We start from the raw sequence: 11183 nt of genomic DNA on the forward strand, positions 1-11183 counted from the left end.
TCTCAAGTTACACAATTAAAAATAGTTCTTCAAGTAATGCTTATACAATGTGGGAACAGTCGGAATGTATAAATGGCTCTGCATGGTGAAATAATCCTCTTTGATTTTGTCCTGGTCTCAGGTCAGGCCATAACAGAATATGAAAGAGCTGTCTCCTGACTCCTTTATAAACCAGCATAGATTTACTCGTACTAAAAAAAGTCTCAGTGGCAAGATATTAATTGCTGTGGGCTAATGTGGCTTCAGGGACAAGCATATGCTCAAACAGGGGTTGGTTGCATGCAGCTTCAGAGCTACAAGTGGCTCTTTTTCTGTACCCTTGCAGCTCCAGAGCAGAATTACATTTTTAGGAAAAAATTAATGAATCCTCCTTAGCAGCAAAAGTAAGCTTTGCTGGTCATTCTAACAGAGTTTTAACAATAAAATGTCTTAAATGCTGGAGTATAACTATGTATAACTGATAATATAACTATGTATAAACTGATAACCCTTTAACCAAGGGCACAGACTGCTGGTCACACAGCAACGCAGAAAACAATCTAACCTAAGTAGCAGCTAACCAAATGGCAAGAAAAGGAAAGACTTAAGATGACCATTGATAATTTTGACAATTAAGAGAAGGACAGACTAATTTACATTCTTACATTTATAAGAACTGCAAGTGGTTTCCTGATAAGTTTAATCCGCAATAAGAAATTGTCAACCACTAAAAAGTCGTCAAAACTCATTTTACTCACAGGTTCTTCATAATCCACGTGATGGTGGAAATGAAAAATCTAAACAAGAGGCTGGCGAGCTGACTTCAGCCTCGTAAATAAAAGCTGCATGTTGAGAGACGTTTTACAAGAAACTCTACTTTTTTAAAAGACTGGATTTTTGTTTACATAATATTTTTAGCCTATACTAGCACATTAGCACATACTAAGACATATTTACAGTCAAGATGATAAAATGTTACTCCAATTTAATATATAAAATTAAGTTGTGGCTCCCACAGTGTCTTGATTTTTGTTGGAACAGGACAAAATGGCTGTTCTCAAACTGACTGGAAGAGCAACAAACTAAAACTACTGAAGTTTATCGAACTGTCTAGAACAACAACAGACTAAAACTACTGAAGTTTATCGAACTGTCTAGAACAACAACAGACTAAAACTACTGAAGTTTATCAAACTGTCTAGAACAACAACAGACTAAAACTACTGAAGTTTATCAAACTGTATAGAAGAACAACAAACTAAAACTACTGAAGTTTATCAAACTGTATAGAAGAACAACAGACTAAAACTACTGAAGTTTATCACACTGTCTAGAACAACAACAGACTAAAACTACTGAAGTTTATCACACTGTCTAGAACAACAACAGACTAAAACTACTGAAGTTTATCACACTGTCTAGAACAACAACAGACTAAAACTACTGAAGTTTATCACACTGTCTAGAACAACAACAGACTAAAACTACTGAAGTTTATCACACTGTCTAGAACAACAACAGACTAAAACTACTGAAGTTTATCACACTGTCTAGAACAACAACAGACTAAAACTACTGAAGTTTATCAAACTGTATAGAAGAACAACAGACTAAAACTACTGAAGTTTATCAAACTGTATAGAAGAACAACAGACTAAAACTACTGAAGTTTATCAAATTGGCAAGAACAGTAACAGACCAAAACTACTTAAGTTCATCCAGCTAACTAGAACAACAGACTAAAACTACTTAAGTTAATCAAACTGCAGTGAGCAAAACACTAAAATGACCAAAGTTCAACAAGCTACAAAATCTACACAAATTCCACAAAGCAAGCGCCAAGGGAGGTGTCAGGTTGGTCTGGTTAGCTGTAGTTTCATGTCATGTCAGGGGTGAGAAAGCACTGAACCCCTCAAGTTAGGCCTCACTGTCCTCTTTTACAGTGGAAGTACCCTGCGTTTTTAAGCACTCCTGTCACAAGTGCTAGACTTTTTTTTTTTTTTTTGTACTATAGAACACTTTTAGGCTAACACGCTATGAGGCCAGCAGGCTAACTTCACTGAAAGTTGTGTTGAATGTATTTCCACACTCACTTTACTAGACTGGGACAGGCATTGCCAAAACTGAAATGCTGCTGTACACACACACAAATAAATCAGGTCCATTTAATCGGCTGATTGTGTCCGTGTAAGATAAGAACTAATTCGTGCGAAAAAGTGACAAATATGTTACTGCTGGTGAGTTTCTTGACTGAAACTTGCCCCTGCACGGATGCATCTCTCTCTCTTCTCTTGCTGCTGGTGAGAGGAAATCATGACGGAGGGCGGGGGCGGTCTGCGGTCTCACACACACACACACACACACACACACACACACACACACACACACACACACGACGAGTTTTTAATGCTGAAGTTAACGACACCTCCGGTGCTGCTCGCACACTCGCGCGCGCTCACGCACACACCCCCACACGCGCGCGTGCTCGAGCCCAGTAGAAGTTCACCTGCTTCTCCAGAAGCAGGCCACACGCTGGGAGCTGAACTGAGAGCAGACTGCTGCTGGTAAGTGTTTTGTTGTCGGTTTTTTTTCGCTTTCTCCTCTTCCTCTCTATCTGCATCTCTTTGTCCACACGCTGGCAGAAATAAACCGTCATATATAATAGAATTAAGTCATTTCCTTCCAAACAGAGTACAATCAGTGCCTAGACATAAGCTATAATTGCAATTAAAGCCATTTGTAAGCCTTAAAGCAGAGTGTAACTTAGCTGAGGTAGCTAAATAGATTAGATCCATCATAGACTAGGCCTGATATAGTAAAAACAAAGAAGACCTTACTGTCAGTGCCAAGGGACAATGAGGAGCAGATGAAACTATAAACACTTGTAGCTTATCTAATGTGCCAGTTTTTTTTCAATTGCAGCATCACTTACAGGAAACCACATAAACAGTACAGGCAGTTTTCACACTTGACTAACCTGAAGCTGCTTTGTTAACAGTTTCACAGATATACACTCGTTGTTGTATATTGTTTGGTTATATTTATGTCTGATGTTTACCTTGCACCCCGGAAAACGTGGTTCATAAATGAAACGTGGCATTTGGTGTTACATCAACATGATTCTTGCCAAAGGTAGTCATCTGAAAGACATTGACTGTGTGATTGTATGTTATTCGTGTGCAACCAATCATGCCACTGTTTCAGTGCATGCCCTTATTTAACAGGCCACTATAATAGCATCGTCCAGCTGACTACAGAGGTGCTCAGTTGTTTTGTTTCTATATTAGCTTGTTTGATGTTTTTTGAACTCTGTAAGCTATAAACTACCTGAAAGAATCAAAGCAAACAACCCCCCCACTACCTCACAACCCCACCCCTCACTTGCAGCACAGCAGATCACAAGTTATTGTGTCGTTTCGAAACATAAGCCCAGATTTTCAGCAAACAGTACAGCTTTAGTGCTCACTGACCGCTGCTTGATTTAATAGGGTTGCATATTTTTGCCAAAAGCAGAGTGGACTGCTTTCTGTTAACTGTTTTCTTAAGTCCTTCACAAGAACCATACAGACAGAGGACATAACACACATACACACACACACACACACAAAGACAGAGAGAGAGAGAGAGAGAGAGAGAGAGAGAGAGAGAGAGAGACAGACAGAGAGATACAAACACAAAAAAGGGATAACAATGGCTAAAAGTATTTGGAGTGCTGTGAATGTTAGATTTCAGTGTGCAGTTTGTGTAGGTGTTGGCAGAAAGTGCCTGGTGCTAATTTAGATCTTTTATAAAGCGTCTCTCTTTTAATAGTGAAAGTCAGGTTTTTAATAAGAGAAGCTGGTCTTGGGTCAGATTCTACCCAAATCTACAATCTTCCAGTCTTTAAAATAAAGGCTGTTGATTGGTATTAGATATCATGTGGAAGGTCTTTAAACTTGAAAGAAGTTCTCCAGTCTTGCAGTTTTCAGTAACAAAGCTTTTTTTAAAACCCCTTAAACAGCCAGGGCACACCGGTGGGCTCAAAGTGTATTACACACTTCTAAGAATTTCTCAGCAGTTTGCATTGACGTCCCTGTATTCACTGAATAATAACCCTTAGTATGTTGTAAGCCTGGGATTTAAAGGGGCTGCAGAAACATACACTCAAAGGCTCTTTAGGAAACAAAACATGCGTCTTCAAAATATCCCTTTCAAATTGCGTCTATATGGCACCAAAAATGATTATTTTTTTGTTACAATGTCAAGCGTATAACAACAGGAAAACTATTTTGGTGCTACATTGATACATGCTTTCTTTGTCTGAAGAACCATTTTACCATTTCTAAGCATGGTTCTAAAAAGAACCATTTGCTTTTCTAAAGAACTCTTGAAGAACCAACTTTTGTAAGAGTGTACATTAAGCTTAGTAGTTGCTCCATATTTAAACCCACTCCTAAGCAGTTGCATGTTTTGATTTAGTCCTGAGTGCAAAGCTCATTAACCCCTTAAAATTCCAGGCTTACAACATACTAAGTCTTATTTTTCAGTAACTACACAGACTTCAGTGTAATCTTGTTTAGCTATTCCTAGGTTATAGAAGTGTGTAGTAAAACTTTGGACCCTGGGTATTTATCTATTAAATATATAAATATGTATACATTTTAAATAACTAATATAAAAGTAAAAATTAAAAATAAATAAGGTTGAGTATGTTGCAGTGCATTTCTTGATTCACCTTTTTTCATAATCATTGGAAGCCAAACTTTTTGTTGAAAATAACATTTGATTAATTGCCCAGCCCTAGTAGTTAGGGTTTCAAACTATCTACTAGTTGCTGAATAATTCATAGTTTCATTATTGGATAATTCAGTCTTTTTTGGATAACAGTTACTGAATAATGAGTATTAAGATTATAATCTGAATAATTGTAAATTTAAGGGGTTAAAGGGGAAGTCCCAGAGGAGGAAACTCTTTTTGTTTCTTCCTTAGGTTTTAGAAATAAAAGATAAGGAAAAATCATATTTTATGAAGTTCATCCCCCGGCTTGGGTGTTTGGACTTTTTCAGCTAAAAATGGTATACGTCGTTTTGGGGTGAGACAGTGAGGATGTTATTATGTCAGTTGTACCTCAGGGAACAGAAATGGAGCTTGAAAAGTTTCTGTTTCTGAAGGAGGTTTCATAAAGAACCTTTGTTAGTACATTTAGTCTCTGAATAAGCCTAGTTAACAAACCAACTGTTGAGTATGTGTATGCTACCAAGTGCTTCTAAGAATAACTTAAAATGCCTTAATCCCTTACATGGTCCAAATTTTTATTACGTACTTCAGCAACCTATGAATAGTTCTGCCAGTGTGCATTATAGTCTCTGTTGTTAGTTAATAGTAAGCCCTAGTATGTAATACATCTGGGATTTTAAGGGCTTAATGTAATGTATTTTATTCATGTGGTACTGAATGCATTTGAAGTAAGTAAAAAAAAAAAACAATCTGGGAGCAATGCAATTTTGGTTCCCCAAAGAACTTTTAATTGGTTGGCTCCATGTAAAGGACTTATGAGCATGAAGAACCTTTTTAAAGTTGCAACAGTCTCCATGTATTGTTTTTTTTTTAAATAAACATGCACCGAATACTAAATTGTTCAACAGAATAGAAAGTACTTTAAGAAAAGTACTTCTATGTAAAAATAAAAAGAATAGTGCAAGATCAGGGTTATTAAGATCTGTCGGTCTTAATAAGCACTCAAAACAGCTGAGAGTGCAGAAAAGCAACCACACCGTCTATCTTGAAAACTACAATGCTTTTCCTGAGCCAATGAGCCTTGACAAGGAATCCATTAATGAAAATAAAGGTCACATTGGAGCGTATGAAGGAGGCGTTGTTTCTGTGTAGCGTAAAACACAGTGAGGAAGTGTGAGTGTAGGGCACTGGAACAATTTGCTCATCAAACAGCACTTCAGTTTCCAACCACTTCTTTTCCCAGCACACAGGCATTTAAAAGTGGTCTGAGCTATAACATCAGAGTTTAAACCTAAACATTTGATTATTTTGGAAAATAAGTGTTTTTTTTTAATACTGGGGGTTATTTTGTCCTGCAGTCAAGCTTTCCCCAGTTTATTCTCCAACAGGGGAACAGCTTAACTAAACACTGTGACACATTTAATCACAGATTATTACAGAAAGGGGTTGTAGGTCGCTTGTCTTCAAGTCCTGTTGAATGGAGGCTGTTGTTAGCAATTGTGCAATTTATTTAGTCTCTCAATGAGCCTGACTGCACCTTAAATAAGGAACTTACTCAATACATCATAGTTTTGACTTACAGTCGTTATGGGCATATTCAGAAGTTTGGGCATCCCGGTCAAATTACACACTTAGTTGATTTTAAGTTAACACATCCTCTACAGAGAACACATGTCTGCACCTTTAAATGCACAATAGAACATATTGGGGAGGCACAAAATGTGGCCTGTGCAAATATAGACACATTTAATATATGCATGTAATATGTTGTATTTTATATTAAATATGTTAAAGCTAATGAAAATTCAGGAATGGTGCTCTAAACTAAAAAGAAAATTGCTGTATTTAAGAGTGTGCTCTGTAAAGGATGTACATATTTTCACTTAGAAAATCAACAAAACATGTCATTTGGCCAGGGGCAACCTAACCATTGTTTATTACTGTATATTGCTGATTTAGGTTGATCCAAGACCAGTTTTGCTGGTTCTCATACAAAAAACTGTGTAACAGTATAGTATGTTGTAAGAATGGTCAGTATTTCTAGAGCACCGAACAACTCCATGGATCATAAAAAGTACTTTTCCTCTTATTTTTTATAGTTATTTGCACATACACAGTATGTTCTACCTGCAGCAGGTGGCTGTGCTTTGTCAACTGTGCTGTGCTTTGAATTTGAATATGAACAGAGTGGGAAACTCATCTGTCAAACATCTGTCTATTTACTAGTTTCTAGGTTATTAAAACAGTCAGATTTGTCATTTTAAGTACACATGACTGTGTTCATAAGCATTAGAAAAATGAAATACTGCAACATGTATTGTGTGTCTTGAAAGTATTTCAAGTATCATGTTGTTTTGTTATAGTAAAATGACTCACCCTTAGTTAGATTTAGTTGGTTGGCACCGCAGCAGAATCAGATCCTACATGGAGTCCACACTTTTTACTACTGAAGTTTGAATTTTAAGTCATTGTTTAATACACTACAGAGTGTTGGTGTTTAATTGGACACTTCAGACTCAACGGGGGAAGAACAGGGACAGTCGTGGGCTGGAGGTTAGGGAACTGGCCCTGTGACCGGAAGGTTGCCGGTTCAATCCCCAGGGCCAACAGCATGTGTCTGAGGTATCCTTGAGCAAGACACCTAACACTCAATTGCTCCCTGGGCACCGTGGATAGGGCTGCCCACCGCTCTGGGCAAGTGTGCTCACTGCCCCCTAATGTGTGTGTCTATTCACTAGTGTGTATGTGGTGTTTTACTTCACGGATGGGTTAAATGTGGAGGTGGAATTTCCCCGTTTGTGGGATTAGTAAAGTATCTCTTATCAGACAAAATTTAAAATGTGTGCATTGGTACCTCTGATGTAAACACACTTGCTTACTTTGGAAATCCCTGCCCCCCTCAATAATGTACCTTGCCTTGGGGGAGGACTTTTTTGAGTTTTTTTTTCCCCCCTAAGCAGATATCTAAAGTTACTGCTAGGATACCAAATATCTGTAGCAGCTGTCTTCAAATCAGCATTACAATTTAGAGAATGCATTACTTAAATAACAGGAAAGTCTCATCAGAGAACAAGCTTAATGCTAAAAGCTTGGCATCTATTTTGTGCTGAATAAAGATAAAATCACTGTTTTCATTATGATTTTGTTAGACGACTAAGATAAGAGTTACACTAATGGTTGTATTTATTAATTTGCTTGGTTGTATTTATTAGCCTATAGCTCAGTGACTAGGCCAGATGTTTGGTTGGCTGGCATGACAGGGATTTTCAAAAGATGCATTAGGAATACAGAATGCTGGGTATTGAAGTGTGAGAACCTTGTTGAACTAAAACTTGAAAAGGATGTAAAATTGTGAATCGAGCCAACGTCAAACCAGTGAGGCAGAGGGATCTAATGCTGACTACAGAATACTGTTAATATGATGAATAACATAATAAACTCTACTTTTAGGCTGGAATGCCTGTATTACATGGGCACAATCGAGTAATGTATGAAGGGAAAAAGTAATACTAATGTTGCTGACTGGTGGTGTTTTATTGGTTTTGTTTGTTTTATTTTTGTCTTTGTAGCTTAATGTACAGTTACAGTATGTATTATCAACCTCCCCAATTGTTAACTCTAAAATTTTTATTTAAAGTTGCTTAGTTTGCTTCCACGATAGAAAAGTGCTGGTGCAGTGAAAAGGCCTACCACAAACCCCATCGACAGGCTTGTGGGTGATGTAACGGTTTGAGTTAACCATGTCTCGTATTCATGCCTCAGTCATTACTGTAACATCTTGCTATTCTGCATCTCAGAATCTGGTTTGAAGATGCATGCTTATGTAGTACATTAGTAATTGTAAGAATTTACTGAAAGATTCTTAAAGAAGTCCTACATACATTCCTGTAGCGTTACTATTAGAGATGACCGGTGATGATGCTGGATTGAACACCAGCAAAAACCTTTTAATAGCTCACACACTAGCATCTCATTCTCAGCTACAGCAATAAAACAATGAATGAAGCTGTCTATCTAACTGCTGGTCACACTTTAAGTTTTGGTGTCTTTCATGACCTAATGCTACAGCAAGCTAAAAGAACAATCACACTATATTTTGCATAAGCATTGCACTTTTTGTGAACTTGAGCAGAGCATGACAAGATTTAAGTCATAATCATTACAGGGGGTAAAAATATACAAATTATATATATATATATATATATAATCTGAATGTCTGTAACAAGCAGTTATAAGCTTTGGATGCCTGTGCTATAAGCTCCAAATGTCCCCATACAGCTGATATAGTGTCCCTGTTAGCATGAAGCTAGCCTAACTATGCTCTTTTTCAAAATTAGCATTATTGCAGTAATGTAAATTGGATAGATACTGGCTTGTTATGAAGAATATTAAATGTTCTAGATTAAACATTGCTGTGTAATGATACACTCACAATTTTACACAAGGCAAAACCGCTCAGGTAGATAACTACAGCTTAAAGCTCAGTTTTCACTGATGAACATGTAGGATAGTTTGCCAACCAAACAGCAAAGAGTGCAAAAAACACATGTAATTACTCCTGAACAATACAGACATTTTGTTACGGCTCAACCAGATATGTCACAACGTATTTGACAGGGAATCATGGACATGCTGTGTGAATCTACAACTCACATGAGACAGAAATTTTAATTTATATTTTAATGTAAGTATGATTCATCAATCAGGCCTTAGCTTGTACTGAAAATGTGAGCGAAGCATGTAATGTTGCATTTTTTATAACCTTACAATCTATATTATGGTTAATATGGCTACTCCCTTAAAAGGTTTTTCTTGAATCTTTTTGAGTAAACGCAATGATTATATGTAGAAGTGTGACACTTCAAAGAATGGATGGATGGTTTAAAATTAGTTTGTAAATGGTTACTATTTAGGTCATAAACACCTAAGTTATATATACTTAATATGTTATATATATATAACTTAGGTTAACGTAAAATGTTCTATATATATATACTTATATGTAATGTAAGTGTTTTAATGTAGAGCTCTTGTATACTCTATAGTTAGAATATATAGTGATAGGACACAGTGCATATGTGGGTGCATGTTTGTGTGAGAGTATCTGTTTATGAAATACTTTGCTGGGGTTTGTTCCCTGCTGTTTGACCTACTGGGTCATTTGAACTGCACAGACGGATTAGAGCTGGACTTCAGTCACATGAAGGCATTTGATGAAATATTGAATACAGCACAGAGAAGGGCAGGCAAGGCCTGGCTGTAGGTGCATGACTTTAGAACCTCCACTTGTTTTACTGTCTCACTGTTTGTCTTTTTCTAGCAGAGACAGGTAGCATGAACAGTTGCCCACCTGAGCACTTCTCTGGCACAGGAAGTGTGTGGTTTAAGTTATTGCTCAAAGGCAGGAAGTGGCAGCATCATCACACAATGACAAAGTGTTAGAAATTAAATTATCAATAAATGAAACAAGCTGACAAGTCAAATCCGATCAGAGTTGCAGAAAAGTCTGACTGCACATAAGTGTGAGAATGTGTGGTGTGGAGTTTTAGCGCATGCTTATGTGTGTTGGTGTGTGTGGGTTTGTGTGGGTGTCTTTTGTGTGTGTTTGTTTTCCATTTAAATGTATCTTTTTCACATCCTCCACATTATTAATGTTTGTGGGCTGATGTTTTTCATAGAAAAAAGAGGTTTGTACATGCTTTTTTGGGCTTTTTCTAACATTACCTGCAGATTTTTTTTTTTTCTCCAAGAGTTGACAGTCTGGGGACGGCCTCTTCCTGTTCCAACATGACTGCACACCAGTGCACAAAGCAAGGTCCATATAGACATGGATGAGTGAGTTTGGTATGGAATAACTTAACTGCAAAGGGTGGGCCGACATCATATTAAACCCTGTGAATTATATGTGTGTGAAAGCAGATGAGCAATATAATGTGTGTGTGTATATATATATATATATATATATATATATATATATATATATATAAAATGTATTTACATTATACATAATACTTTGTGCATTGTACAAAGTACTTCCACAGTGCCTAATTCAGTACAAGCCTGAGATAGAGCTGCCACCCCCATTTCCAGTTTTCCATTTCTAACTACATGGAAAGAATGCATAGAGAACCAGTAAACAAATGCATACAAACAGTAAACACACTGATACATTTGTTGGCTCAAGAAATCTATTTATTGGCATCAGTTACTTTATGTATATTAACTGCTAAATATCACAGTTATGTTTTCTTTTATGATCTTCACTGTTACTATCTGATGGACACATGTGACGAGTAACTGACCATGACTATTTTATTTACATGTACAGTATTTCTCTGGCAAATGCATTTTATCACACTGTAATGTTTACTGATTCCTTTTTATCAGTAAAAATGAATGAAACTCAAGTGAATTTCAATGACTTTACATTAATCTTTCTCCATTCCATGAAGCCTTTTGTATTCAATACCTTAAAATATGCATATAAA

At 36.8% G+C, this 11183-nt stretch overlaps 1 protein-coding gene across 1 annotated transcript in view; it reads left to right on the forward strand.

Annotated features, from left to right (window-relative positions):
- The first annotated feature begins 2391 nt into the window (after window positions 1-2391).
- Window positions 2392-11183, forward strand: part of prkcq (protein kinase C, theta) — a 43720-nt gene continuing 34928 nt past the window's right edge. The window contains exon 1 of the mRNA XM_017696924.2: window positions 2392-2543. The gene's annotated coding sequence lies outside the window, so the exon portion shown is untranslated. The remainder of the gene's footprint in view (window positions 2544-11183) is intronic.

Source organism: Pygocentrus nattereri, chromosome 1, assembly GCF_015220715.1.
Source record: "Pygocentrus nattereri isolate fPygNat1 chromosome 1, fPygNat1.pri, whole genome shotgun sequence".
Taxonomy (NCBI): Eukaryota; Metazoa; Chordata; class Actinopteri; order Characiformes; family Serrasalmidae; genus Pygocentrus; species Pygocentrus nattereri.